The following is a 16,189-nucleotide window of genomic DNA, read 5'->3' as shown; positions in this document are numbered from 1 at the left end:
ACTAGTATAAGTAATTGTCCCCCAAAACAAACCCCTTTTCACACGTTCCAACACTGATCCTTGGTGTGTGGTACCAAATCCGTGGTACGAAGTTAACACCGAAGTGGTGCAACTGCCCAATAGCTAATGAACCTGTCCCTCGGAGGGTGCAGGATGATGAACCAAAACAAAACAAATGGGAATGTATCCTTTGACTTGTTCCCTGGTTGACCGAATCTTGGAAGTGTCTGCTCTCGGTGTTAGAGAGGGTTTACCAGCGGTAATAATAGATTTCTCCCGAATGGCTAAAAAAACAAAATATTCCCAGTTTATTCCTAATAAAACATGTCAGAAAAAGAAGTAAAAGAGAGAAGTTAATGAGGAAAGTTTTTTAGAAGAGACTACAAAAAACCGACCTTTCATTGACCCAAAAACCTATCTAGCTTGACATTTTAACCATAGGTTGTGATCAGACTTGTAACAAATATGGCCTTGATTCGAATAGACAAGAAAACTTACAATACTAGGGTTTTTTTTTTCAAAAGAAGTTGTACATGTATGGTATAAAGAAATAGGTACAGTGAAAATATATGAACATATTAGATATGGGAAAAGAATGATGAAGTCTATGAAGTAAAATTTAGTAGGTTTCAAGAAGTAATGATATAATTGGCAATAGGTTTTCATAACTGGAAATTTTTTATGAACATAACCCCATATTAAGAATGTTATTAAAGATCTTTTCTGGATACATGATAGACACTGCAACATTCTACATAAAAGCCAATCGGTGACTTGATTTAAATTCAATCCATAATGAGAATAATATTATAATTGCCACAATTATGACACCATATTGAAAAAACTATTATAAAAAACATACCGGTGTGAGATCATTTTTCTTACAGTTTCATTATTCCGTCACTTTAATTCACTCAACTTTCTATAACTTGCAATAACAATAATGGAACTATGCAACTGGAAATAACTTATTTTAATTATATAATTAGAAAACTCACGCCGCCATTCTTATTGACACTCCCAAGACCAAAGCTTCCCTCTTCACCGTTCCGGCCTCGTGACAGCTAGCGGCCGGTGTTCAGTACCAACCTCAAGAAATATCAATTTTGTACGAACAGGTTTTTAATATTCTAAGAAAATACTTTTGACAATAATTAAATAAGGTGTTCCCGTTAATAATTAATTAAATAAGTGCTGGAACGTCACAATCATATGAACATTTGAAGAAATAGCCAACTGCTACAGGAATATGCTGTTGATGTTTCTTAGGATCTCATGTACGTTTCAAAGCACTTTCGAGATCTGCGTATACGGTGAAGGTGGCTTTAATCTCATTCCTGAAATTCTTAAATCTCAGCATTTTACGACTTCCTTCTAATATTTTGATTGTTGTTGTGTTAATTCTTACGCAATTTTTGGTGTGGCCTGTGTAGACGATGAAAATGGGTGTAAACACCTATCACAGATAAGGTCTGATTGCCCTTTGCAGCATGTCTTATTAATATTTAACTTTTCCTATGCTCGAAAGTAATGCAAGCAGGCATCACAGAAATATTTTATCCATTCAAATTTTTAAGTATCAAGTTCATTAAAATCATATAAAATGTAGCGGTATAGTCAAGGTCACCAGCTAAAATTGACTCCTTGTAAGCTATGCATTCTTTAATGAGTTGGGATAAACCCTTATTCTCAAAAGTAAGAGGAGATACCTTTTCATCATCCATTTCTAATGTCAACGGGTATTCTCGAAAAAGAATACCAAACGTTCCTGTCAAATTCTACAATATGTTTTGGATGAGTTTTATCTAAATTTAATAAGCTATCAGTCATGATATTTGCAAAGCCCGCGGGATTATTTTGTTGATTGAACAGAAAAAATATATAATTTAATTTTGGAATTATATATTTATATACACCAAAATCTCCGGTATTAATACTACGCGAAAAAATCAAATGATTTTGTATTAAGCTCATTAAAATCATATAAAATTGAGCCGTATAGCCATGGTCACCAGCTAAAGTTGACTCCTTGTAAGCTGTGTATTTTTTAATACGTTGGGAGAAACCCTTATTTTCAAAAGTAAGAGGATATACCTTTTCATCATCAATTTTTAATGAAATACCAATCATCAATCGCTAATTCATTATTTGTCAGATACTGGTCAAAATGCAACATATGGAATATAGAGACGCTCACTCAGGCACTGGCTAAAAATTCTGCTTCAACCATCAAAGTAGTAAGTCCTCATTCGTTTATAAATTTGCCATCATAGTGTAAAAATTATCATAGCGAATGAAAACGTTATCAAATAAAGGTTTTTCAATATTTTGTCCTTGTAAAGACATTTTAGCAATAGCTAAATTATATGAAACTTACATGTAATTTTGCTTGCACGCTGAAGCTATTTGTTGAGCGTGTCTTATTGTTAAGTAAACGTTGAGTTAAAGGAGAAATATTTCTTCTTGTTCACGTGCCATATCAGAATTATCCGACGTTGGCGATCACCATATCGTGTTTCTCGTTGGCGAGAAATATTTATGGGTGTTAAATAACTTACTTTTTGCTGGATACTATCACTATTGATAATATTTCTATTAAATCCAACCTATCAAGCCGTATTTGGTATTTCGAAAAAATAAGATAATAACTATAAAATGTCAATTTTTTTCATGTAGTCGACATTACTAGAAGTAATATTACGTACTGGACTCTCTAATGTTACCAAGGTATCTTTGCAAATCAGAGCTTTGTTTAAATTTTGTATTTCCAATGCAACTGTATCAAAAGTTCTACTCTTCTTTCTCAAATGAGATAAATTTTCTCCATTTGCCACAAAATTCATCTCATCGTTTTCCTCAATATTTTAGTACAAAATGTCAACAGTATCATGCAAAGTATCCTTGCCATTAAGAGGTTGTACATACCTATCATAATTATCAAAAGCTATACTCGACTGTACGGAAGTATTCTAAAAGTCCTAATATGCCAAAAGCACCATCCATACGAATCAGAGGAATAAAGCGGCTTTAGTGCAGGTAGAGCCACAATGGACATTTTCTATACAGGGTGTCCCAGAAAATAGTGCGTTCCTTTAAAGTATGGATATATTACACAATTTAAAACAAAAAAGTCCTATAACATTTTTTTCTAAAGTTAACCGTTTCCAAAAAAAATTACATTGGTCTCCATATAGGCAAATTTTCATTTTCAGACAATTGAACAATCTGGCAACACCTACAATTGTGACTTACGAAATTTAACATAGTGGAACCCCATGCACAAGCCCTTCCCAAGCCCATGTTTATTTACTCTGTTTGGGAGGTTGTTCACATCTGAATTATGGGTTACCTTGTTACCTACTTTCAACATAATTGCTGCTTTAATTATGGTTCATTTGCTGTTATCTGAATTAATTGAGGTTTTGGATTACGGCTCGAAATTCTACTTTTTCGAAAATTATTACCTTTACTTAAGAACATAAGCGCAAAATATCGCCTCTAATGCATTTTAAGTGCATTCATTTTTTCGAATCCTGAGTAAGAAATATTTTTGAAAAATTTAAACGCACAATGAAATATTACGTTATAATGTTTATTTTAATAAGTTACAGGGGTAAAAAAAGAGAAAATTTAGTGTGATTTTTAATTTCAAATATCTCATTAAAAAAAGTTTTTGTTTATTCTAAGGGACTTTCGGCCCTCGGCAATAATGCAATCTTTCATTCTACGTCTAAAGTTTTCAAAAATACTTATTAGTTTTCTTAACATTCTAAAAAAATTAGTGCATTTAAATAGCATTGTACCAAAATTTTGCGCCTACTTCCTTAAGTAACTATGGTTTAATTCCCAAAATGCAATTATTAATGCAACTAAGAAAAATTATTTTTAATGTTTTTCTGAAATGTAGTGGAATATGGAATAATTTTAAACGAATTGATAAAATGTTAATTATTTACAATAAGAAACACTTTATCTTTTAACTAAACTACATTGTATTATGTATTTATTGAGCTCTAAAGGCTTTAACTGAATTAAGTACATAGTTTATAGTAGAAATTAAATACAACAGACAACCTTTAATAATTCTAAATTGGTTTTTTACAGTGTTCTCGGACTATCAGTGATTTGTTTACTTGTGAACTAATATTAAATTAGATGTTTATACTTACTTGACAATATTTTTTATAATAGATGTTCAAAGTGAGCTACACCTGTGCGAACACATGCATCGATACGGCGAATCCAGTTGTTGGTAATGCCATAGTTATCTAAATTATGTCGAATAGTTTCTGCAGCATCAAAAATCTGTTCCCGTAATTCAGCTTCTGATTGGATTTCATCTCGGTTATCATAAACTAACGATTTAAGATGTCCCCAAAAATAAAAATCTATTACATTGAATTCGGGACTTCGGGGAGGCCAAAGAATGGGTCCATTCCTACCAATCCAACGACGAGGATACGTGGTATCCAAAAGATTTATCACATCTCTGGTAAAATGTGCTGGGGCTCCGTCATGAAGAAACCACATTTCACGGCGTGTTTGCAATGGCAGGTCTTCAAGCAGAACCGGCAAAACATTTTGCAAGAAATTAGGATAGGCCTCTCCATTTAGAGTTCTGGGTAATTCATATGGTCCTATCAAACGATTGTTGATTATTCCTGCCCATAAATTTATGCTAAATTTTCGTTGAAAATTTGTCCTACTTATTAAATTAGGGTTTTCGTAACTCCATATGTGGCAATTATGAAAATTATGCACACCATTTCTCGTGAAACATGCCTCATCCGCGCATAACACTTTAGATAGAAATTCAGGTTCTCTGATGAGTTTATCTTGAAACCACCTGCAAAATGTTAATCGTCGAGGAAGATCACCTTGGTGTAAATCTTGTACTCTCTGATAGTGATATGGATGTAGAAGTTGTTCCCGAAATGTTCTATGAACAACGTTTTTCGATATGCCAACCATTTTAGCCACAACTCGTGTGCTTACATTTGGATTATTTTCCACAGCAGCTAAAATGTCGTCTTCTACATTCAATCGGTGGATACTTCTTGTTCTTCCGCTATTTTTTCTTTTTCGGTACAACAGAACCTGTTTCTAATAATATTTGAGAAACATTCACAAAAGTTCGAGGATTAGGAGCTCGCCTTTCGGGATACCGATGCACATAAATTTGGACAGCTAAATTACTGTGGCATTGCGCTTCTCCATAAACAATCAACATATCATGATATTCTCGGATGGAAAACATTTTCACGGTGACACTAAACACAATCGCGTTTACACTAAACACAAAAAATGTTCCAATCTATCTCGTACGATGAAAACAGTACCTACCCTTTACAAAGTAACGGATATACTATTTGAATTACCTACCGATTCCTCGTTGTTTTAATAATCACTTGTTCCTCGAGAAAGGCTCGTTCTTTTGGTACATAATAAAACTAATAAATTAACGGAAATATCCAGATGTCGGTATAATAACAAACGAAACAAATTCTTCTTTTGTTTGATGTTGAGGCGCCCCGACAGGTTGCAATGTAAACACTTAGGGGTATTCCGATATGGACATAGACCGGACTGTATCGTTGCCCCTGTTAGCGAAATTATTCCGATTCGACTTTTTTGCAGAAACTTACTCAAAAAGAGGTCCTTATAACATATCCACAGGGTGCCGGGCGATGCCGTGGTCGAAAAATTGTTTAAACAATTTTTTGGACAAAAACAAAATAATTTTTTTATTTCGAACAATATTTTTTAGATAATTTGGGTCATTCTGAGCAAAAAACGCCTCTTGTCATTTTTTTTTCTAAAATTGATTGTTGTCGAGTTATATGCGATTAAAAATTTGAAAAATGCGAAAATTGCCATTTTCAAGGCTTAATAACTCGATTAAAAATTATTATTATGAAATGCTATTTTTAATTATTAACAATTAGCGCAATATCCAACTGTATCGTCGCCCCCGTAATGAAACTATTTTGATTAGATTTTTTTTTGCACGGACTTACTCAAAAAAGGTCCTTATAACACATCCACAGGGTGCCTGGTGGTGCCGTGGTCGAAAAATTATTTAAACAATTTTTTTAAACAAATTCACAAAAATAATTTTTTCATTGCGAACGATTTTTTTTTAGATAATTTGGGTTATTCTGAGCAAAAAAGGTCTCTTGTGATTTTTCTCTAAAATTGATTGTTGTCGAGTTATATGGCCATTTTCACATTTTTCAAATTTTAAATCGCGTATAACTCGACAACAATCAATTTTAGAGAAAAATCACAAGAGGCATGTTTTGCTCAGAATGTCCCAAAATGATCTAAAAAAAAATTTGTTCGCAGTGAAAAAATTATTTTTGTGAATTTGTTTAAACAATTTGTCGACCACGGCACCGGCCGGCACACGGTGGATATGTTATAAGGACCTCTTTTTGAGTAAGTTTGTGCAAAAAAATAGAATCGGAATAATTTCACCAACGGGAGCGACGGTACATCCTGGACTATAGCGCTAATTGTTAATAATTAAAAATAACAGCTTTGTAACAAAATAATGATAAAAATCTCTTCAGGACCTTGAATTAAGCATTGAAAATAGCCATTTTCGCATTTTTCAAATTTTTAATCGCATATAACTCGACAACAATCAATTTTAGAGAAAAATGACGATACCGTTTTTGCTCAGAATGACCCATATTATCTAAAAAAATTGTTCCAAATGAAAAAATTATTTTTGTGAATTTGTTTAATAAAAATTGTTTAAACAATTTTTCGACCACGGCACCGCCCGGCACCCTGTGGATATGTTATAAGGACCTCTTTTTGAGTAAGTTTGTGCAAAGAAATCGAATCAGAATAATTTCGCTAGCGAGGGCGACAATACAGACCGGTCTAACAAGTGTTTCATTGATATTTACATTGTATTACTTTACAGGTATAACCTTAGAGGATGGAAAACTTTCCTAAGGGTATAACAGTAATAAACAGGAACCCACTATTTTCTCTAATTGTGACCATGTACCTTTAACGTTTTGTATTACAGAGTTGCCATATTTCAATTTGCATTCCAAAATGTAATTTCGTTTTTTGGCCAAACGGTTGAATGTAGAGAAAAATGTTATAAGACTTTTTTGATCTACATGGTGCCTTCTACCTACACCTTTAAGGAACGCACTATTTTCGGGGACACCCTGTATAACTCGATTAATATAAAAAGAAAATCAATGGGAAAATCCCAATAGTTGGCTGTATACCATAGTTTAAAAAACTCATACAGAAGTAAAAACTTCAACTTGTATTCTGGTATATAATCGTTTATTAAAAAACTAAAAGTCTATCTAAAAAGTCATCCAAATTGATTGCAAAAGCAATCCACAAAGCAATTCACAAAAGCGCCGAGCGTCGATCACCAACGTATCCACTATGTGGAGCTGCTACACCGAGCGCGGATTGTATGGATATTACCTTTAGAAACTCGACATCCAAAATTTAACTATAAAATATACCATATTTAACCATAAAATGATTTAAGTGTTGTTGAAGTTCTGTGAGGAAATATTGACATTTGATGAATTTTCGGTATTATGTTGTTTTCTTTCGAAGTTTCTTCCAAATCATTTAAATTAAGTCCGTCTCTGGCGATGAAAAATCACACTCGATAATGTCATATAAGAAAAAAATGAATTGATAGATAAGAACCCACAACAGGGACACTTAACTTGTAACACAGTAAGGCCGACCACATACGGTGAGACGCAAATGTAACGGAACTGAAACTGTCAGTTACTTTTGCATTTCATTTGAGTTTATGCAGTAGACGCTTGGTTTTTGTGTCGTTGTGGGTACTTTAAAATGGCTGATGACGAAAATAAAAACATTCAATTTGTGTTAGAAGTAGAAAAACATCCTTGTTTGTATAATACCACATTATCTAACTACTCTCGGAGGACTGAAACTGATAAAGCATGGGCAGAAATTGGAAGAATAATAGAAATGACAGGTAAGTTACTTATTTGTTTGTCTATTTAGGAACGCCAATAGTTGAATACATTGATAGTCAAAATTTAACAATCATTACAAGGTAAAGTAAGTACTTACAGTATAAACCAATTACAAGAGTATTCTTACTATTCACCAAAAATTATATATTATGTAAACAAAACGATTATTATATATTTACTTAATTAAAATAATCTACACACAATAAGTCCATTGCCACGGTAGTGCTGTATGTGGTGTCAAAAAGGACATATAGTCCGTCCCATTCCATCTATAGATACCAATTAGTATAAGGATTGGTACTGTCATCGCAGCTCACGCTTGCGATGTGCATCGCCCCGCCTTCTCTCCTCTGACGCGAGTCAGAGGCTCCACCCGTCGAGGCATTGGAATTTCCAGCTTGCCGCACGCGTCACAGCGACGTTTCTATAAAAGCTGGCGGTTCCAATCCTCGATATCTCAGTCCGCAGTTGTCCTCCGGTCTGCACGGGCTTGCCCGTCAGCCTGGGGCGCTGCACCTACCTTCCCTGACTCTGTGGTCTGGGGTCACTTTCGACAATAAAGCAGTTGTTTTATTTCATCGTTTAGAATAGTTCCAGTTTCTCTTTTAGGTATTGTTCATTTCATAATGTAAGAAATTGCTTTGGCTTGGTTCTTTTCAGAACCAGCCAAAGTCTCTAGAAGCAGAGTAGCTGTATTTTATTTTAGGTGTTTAATGTAAGAAACGACACTTGAGTTCTTGTTAGAACTCAGTGCCCCCTTTGCACAGGCCTTTCTCAAGGCCTGGTGCATTTTTCACATTGCCTTGGCCCTGGAGGGCTGAGGCGTAGCTGATGACCAGCGAAGCCGTTCCATAACTTGGAACTTCCTCGTCCGAAAATGGACGAGGATACGGATAGGCCGTGGTTGAATTGAGTAGCTCCTTGTATGGAATAAGCTAGAGACCCAGACTTTTGCCTAGCTTATTCCCCCTATCCGTAACAGTACTTTACCCCAAATTTTCTTCGTTTCCTCCAGTTTTTTGCCATCTTTTCTGTTTTCTACTGCTTCAGAAGTCCACTCCATCGCTCAGGTATCCTGGTAAGTGGATATTTAAATTGCTCTGGTGATAGGAGTTGATATCAGGAATAAACTATGTTCTCATAACTACTTTATTTGGTTGGTACCATAGGCTAGTTCAGTTGGTAGGATAGAACATTATTCTGCTCTAACGGCAGCAACCTCAATACCTGACTAAACTAATTCGACTGACCCACTAATGACTCAAATCTGATCGTGTTCCCATATTTATCAAATACTTCATTTTGTATATATGTTTGTATATATTCTCGTTAGTGTGTCAAAATGAATAATCGACCTTGTTGATCTAAGCAAAAAGCTTACGCCCGTTTATTTCCTCCCTCCAAATTTCACTATTATAGGTATAGCCGTTCAAAAGATAAGACGGGGGTACGGACTTTTGACTAGCACTATATATAATTTACCATGCTCTTAAGGTTTAATAAAGCATAACACATAACAGCAACATGTTTGTACACAGCTCTGTATCCCTTGCAGTGATGTGGAAGGGAGTGATCGACCTTGTTGATCTAAGCAAACGTTAGCTAAGGTGTTCTACTTTGCAATTATTATAACAAATATGCGTGATGTAAGTGATGTTTATTGTTTTATAAATAAATATCTAACGAATACTTTAGTTAATTGAAGGATTTTTAGAAAATCTTAATAATGAGATAAATCCCATTATATCATCCCCCTTAGAAAAGAAAATTTTCTGAGCCATGTGCCGTGCTTCCTTTTTCCTTCCCGAAGAGAAGAAAATTTTCTTACTATCATCATCAACTGATTACGTTATATGTATAGATTTATAAAAATTTTTACAAAAAAAATATATAAACAAAATTTACAAATATATACAATTTATTTCACTAATTATCAAACATCGTCTATTCTTAGTTATTTCTTTCCTTATGACTCGCGAAAATCTATACTCAGAAATTGTATTTTATACTTTACTTTAATTTCAGAGGTTTTAAAAAAATTACAACTCCTACATTTGAACTTACTTGTTAATTCTACTTCTTTACTAGACCCTTAGGACAAATCTTTTGATGTTCTCCAATTTTTAATTGATGTTCAGGTTTTAAAAAAATTACAACTCCTACATTTGAACTTACTTGTTAATTCTACTTCTTTACTAGACCCTTAGGACAAATCTTTTGATGTTCTCCAATTTTTAATATTCTTCTATTAGAAATTATCTCTTTTTTCTTCTTCTTGTCTGCTACTTCACAATAATTACATATTTCTTCATTTTCTTTATACTTCGTACTTTCTTCATCGTGTACTATTAAACAAAAATACTTCATTATTTCTTTATCATTTACTTTATATTTCATATGTATTCCTTCCTATATTCGTATTATTTTCATAATTCTTCATTTATATATCATTTACTTCATAAATTCTTCATTTTCTAACCCTTACCTACTCGATGGGTAGTTTTTCGCAACTTTCTACCCTTGAATTTGCTTCCGGTCCTTTTGCACGTCCTTAGTCGTGAGAAGGTTTGTTCCAAAAAGACAAAATGGATAGTTGTGGGTTACAAAAATTTTCTACATCTTGCATCCCTAAATTTCAATTTCTGTCTGATCTGATATACTCAGTCTAGGTGAGATCCAGTTAGTTTCAAAACACGAAATGGGTATGCTGATATCTTCTAATTTTCATTTTGTACCTTTTCCTTGACTAGGTGCAACAAGTTTCCTTGACTAGAACAAAGGTGTTCTACTTTGCAATTATTATAACAAATATGCGTGATGTACGTGATGCTTATTGTTTTATAAATAAATATCTAACGAATACTTTAGTTAATTGAAGGATTTTTAGAAAATCTTAATAATGAGATAAATCCCATTATACGAGCAATCCTGCCTGTATTTACTAAATGGGACCACTTGGTGAGACGTGCAATATGGCGACGGGCAGGTCCGGATTCAAGTTAATTCAAGATGTATTTACGATTTTATTTGGGAATACGCATCGAGATTAATAACAGTTATTTGAAATAAAATTAGTTTAATTTTTAGTACTTTTCAAGTACACTTTTAATAATAATAAAATTTATTAAACTAAAATAAAGAATATGTGAAATATAAGTTTTGATCAATCCAAACCCTTAAGCATTTGACATACTCAGAGAAGGGTATCAGATGTTCATTTAGTTAAATATTGTCAGGTGTACAATACGGCTTTAGTTTCTCCAAGGTTCAAAACTAGTCTTGAACCAGTTTTCTACTTCCGACTTCAAAGAGGTTTTTTGAAGTTATACTTATTTAGGTGCGATTGAGAGGGAATTTTTATTATGCCACACGCATGCTCACACATACAGTACGGAGTTAGTTGTTAAATCTTTCAAGTTATTTCAAGGCTTCATCCAAATGATATAATGGTGTAAATAAATAATTATTGATTGGCGTAAGGTTTATGTTATTTTCATGTCTGTTTACTATTAATAATATTGGATATGAGCAGGTGCCTTGGTTGTGTAGTAATTTCCACTCACTTCTGACAACTGAATTTTTCGAAAAAGAAATTACTAACGTCAGTGTCAAAGTGAATCTCGATAGAGCGAATTGAGTATACCTAATATATATCTTCGCACACTACATTACGGAGTAGTAGAAAGTTATCTCCGTTATGGTATACTGGCTTAAGGAAGCGTCCTGAAAACACACATTCTCCCACTGGAAATCATACAAAGAAGATTTCTGAAAATTATTATGTCTAAACCATACACTTACTCTACAGATAGATTATATAGGGTGTCCCAAAAGTAGTGGATCGGTCGAATATTTCTCGAACTAAACATCGGATCGAAAAACTGAAAAATATGTGTTCAATCATTTTTAAAAATCTATCCAATGACACCAAACATCAACCCCAACTACACCCCCTGGAGGTGGGGTGGGGGGTAACTTTAAAATCTCAAATAGAAACCCCTAGTTTTTCTTACAGATTTGGATTCGTTACGTAAAAGTAAGCAACTTTTATTCAAGACATTTTTTCGAACTGTGGATAGATGGCGCTATAATTGGGAAAAACGATTTATCCTGATACCATAGGTAAATTATAGAAACGGTCTAATATCTCGAGAAATACACTTCCAAATGGGAAACCAAAAAACAGGTTTTTAATATTTTTCGAAAACCTATCGATAAACACCAAAAATGACCCTCCAACCCACCCCTTGGAGACGGGGAGGGGGGTAAATTTAAAATCTTAAATAGCAACCCCCACTTTTTATTACAGATTCGAATTTGTAATGAAAAATTAAGCAACATTTATTCGAAACATTTTTTAAAATTGCTGATAGATGGCGCTAATAAATCGTATTTTTCCAATTAAAGCGCCATCTATCAACAAATCTAAAACATGTTTCGAATAAATGTTGCTTAATTTTTTATGACGAATCTGAATCTGTAATAAAAGTGGGGGTTGCTATTTAAGATTTTAAAGTTACCCCCCACCCCACCTCCAGGGGGTGGGTTGGAGGGTCATGTTTAGTGTTATTCGATAGGTTTTCAAAAAGTATTAAAAACCTTTTTTTTTTTGGTTTCTCATTTGGAAGTGTATTTCTCGAGATATTAGACCGTTTCTATAATTTACCTATGGTATCAGGATAAATCGTTTTTCTTAATTATAGCGCCATCTATCCACAGTTCGAAAAAATGTCTTGAATAAAAGTTGCTTACTTTTACGTAACGAATCCAAATCTGCAAGAAAAACTAGGGGTTTCTATTTGAGATTTTAAAGTTACCCTCCACCCCACCTCCAGGGGGTGTAGTGGGGGTTGGTGTTTGGTGTCATTGGATAGATTTTTGAAAATGATTGAACACATATTTTTCAGTTTTTCGATCCGATGTTTAGTTCGCGAAATATTTGACCGTTCCACTACTTTTGGGACACCCTGTATATATAAATTCGGGTTCAAAACGTCCTCCGACGTTGTCCGATGCCTTGTTGCCAATATATTCTATCATTGCAGTTTTCATCATCTAATCCTCGTACACTCATTGATCGTCTTACTCCTTGTATCCATGTCGTTCTTGGCCTTCCTCTTTTTCTGTTTTCTGTAGGTATCCATTTCATAATTTTCTTTGGCAGTCTTTCCTCCCCCATTCTCTGAACATGTCCGTACCACGTTAATTGTTTCTTCTCAATGCATTCTATTGACGAAAAATTTATTTCGTCATCTGTTTTATTACAAAAATCAACTACGTTCGACTGTCGAACGTTCTTACGCGATGCGCGGTGGCTCATTTATTTCCATGTATAGCAAAATCTGTCGATTGCTCTTAGCCGAGCCGATCGCTCTATGCCGATTCAGTGCGCGACCTGCTTTCAGCAGGTTTTCAAGATTTCAAACCGGTTGGATCGACGACGTACTCACTCGGCGTACTTAAAGTACGCGAACTTCCGGTGACACACGTGCGAGAAAGGTTGTCGATTGTCGAGCTATAAGTTCGCGTACTTACTCGAGTGTCTGTCACCCCTTTTAGAAATGAAACAATCAGAAGAAGAGTAAATACGAGTTAGGCATCTAAAAACTAAAATTTGAAAATGTGAAAATAAATTAAGAAAATGCGAAACTTAAATTGCTTACTTTGGTAAGCCAATAATCTTGTACCACTGTTCCAATGGAATGTATCGATGAAAGATATGAACTCGTTTCACTCTCACCACTGCTTACCGCTATTATAACTTCATCTGAAAATTAAGAAATATATTTTTATATATTTTTAAATAACAAGTTAATTTTTGTGTAAAAGTGCATTGTGTGGCCAATTTGATGATGCTTATTGCGAATGTAAAAAAGCTCATCTCAAAAGAATCCAAAAAGGTGATCAAAAAGAAGTCTCGCAAAAATATTGATACAACCCAACTACAAAACGAGAAAGTTAAGGAAAAGGTTCCCAGACAACTGAACGAAAATTTAGTTTGGGAAAATATCGGTGAGAATGACGATGAGAACTTGAGAACTTGAATAAAATTATAACAACAGTAAAGAAAATCTGTGAGAGGGATTTAAAAGACAGCTCAAAGCTAAAAAAGAAGGCTTTGTTGCTTTCTGCACAGACGATGGCCTCTAAATGCACATTTGAGACCACCAGAAGGGGGGTATTATATATATATATATATATATATATATATATATATATATATATATATATGTTCCTTGGTGCATCAATACAAAAGTTGATTGTCTAAAAATAGAGTTTATTACTAATTACAAAATTATATGCTAACAAATTATACAAACCTAAAAATAGAGAATCAACAATTAAAAGTTTATGCTTCCAAAAATCTAACAAATTATTTTATCTATCTGACAATAGCTAAATTAAAACAGAGTGACAAATATCAAATTCATTGAATAAGTGCGTCACTTGGAAATAAGCTGCTGGCTGCGTTCCGTACCTATTGTAATACCAAACATTCACAAAGCTTACATCTTCTCTCCACAAGATATAATTTTCACTATGTAGTGCAAATTATGGTATATCAATAGACATAGGAATGAGCTTTGTGATCTGATACAAACCAATCGATCTCTTTCCATGTCCTGTGTTGATTTTATAAACTGAATCAGACACTTTCTCCATTATTTCGAATGGACCAATTCGAACTTCATCCATTTTTTTTCTGTTTAGTTTATTACCATTGGCTACATAAACTACATCTCCTTCTTTGAATTCATATTGTATTCTCTTCTTATCAAATACAGATTTGTTATACTGATGATACCTTGTTGATCTCTGTGCTGCTATTTTTCGATCTTGTTCTAAATTTTTGATTTCTTCGCTTTTCTCTTTTAACTCATGTGGTAACAAGTCAGTAGATTCACCACTTAAAAGATATTTTGGTGAAAATCCTGTAACTGTGTGATTTGTCTCGTTATATTTATCTGTACATTCTTGTGCTATTTTAGACCATGCCATTTTTTCCCCTTCATTTAATTTACATCGTATTTTATTTACTAATGTCTGGTTCAATCTTTCGTTTAAACCATTTGAGAATGGTGCATCTACTGCTGTAAAAATCAGTTGAATGTTCCTCTGTTCAAGATAATTTTTAAAATCATTCGAATTTTGAGCTGGGTATTGATCTGTAAGTATTGTCTCTATTTAATTTTCTGCAGAAACCTTTTCTATCAGCTTTATGAATTCTTGAGTAGTTTGACCTTTTGAACAGAGGATAAATGCAAATCTTGTAAAGTGATCTACTAATAGGTGTAGGTATTTCTTTGTCGATCTGCAGCCACCAAAACCACCAATCGTATCCAAAGACATTATTTGAAACGGTTTCTCAGCAGGACCTAGTTGTGACATTAAACCATATTTCTTGTTTAATCTTGTTTTATTTTTTATGCAAACGTCACAGTTTTTACATATAACCTTTATATTTTCAGTATCATTTGGTGCAATATAAAAAGGTTTAAACATTGTTTTCATTTGATTTATTTCTATGTGACAATAAGTTTCATGAATTTTTTTTTAATACAAGTTTACTGTATTGTTCACTTAATACTATCTTTTTTCTTTTATCATTCTTGTAGTAAATATCGTTTTCCATAATAAAATTATTTTTTTCTTTTATTTGTCGGTTTTGTGCTTGATCACTTTTTATACATTTTAGACTAATAAGATAGACTGTCTTTAGGATATCTTCATTATTTTCATTATCCTCAAAAACTGGATTTCTACTCAGACAATCTGCTTCTGTATTTGTTTTTCCTGGTTTGTACTCTATTTTAAAATTATATTGGGATAAATAGTGAATCATATGTCCTAATTCATCATCTGTTCTGTTTTTAATGTTGAGCTTTTCCAGTGGTTTATGATCTGTGTATACAGTGAAGAAGTTTCCAAGCAACCAATGTTGCCAAAATTTTATACTTTCTTTTATAGCCAAAGTTTCTAAAAAAAATAGCTTTTCTCTTTTTTTGATATTGGTTTAATTTCTTTGAAAAATATGCTACAGGCTTTTGATCTCCATTTAATTGTGTTTGTTTTAGAACAGCTCCTAAACCATTTATACTTGCATCAGTATAAATAAATATGGGTAATTTTGGATTAAAAATTGCAAGAATTGGCCTTGAACATAAGAGATTCTTTATTATGTCAAAGGC

The sequence above is a fragment of the Diabrotica virgifera genome, chromosome 9, assembly GCF_917563875.1.
Source record: "Diabrotica virgifera virgifera chromosome 9, PGI_DIABVI_V3a".
In the NCBI taxonomy this organism is placed as follows: Eukaryota; Metazoa; Arthropoda; class Insecta; order Coleoptera; family Chrysomelidae; genus Diabrotica; species Diabrotica virgifera.
The sequence above is the reverse complement of the archived record's forward strand: the minus strand, read 5'-3'. Positions refer to the sequence as shown.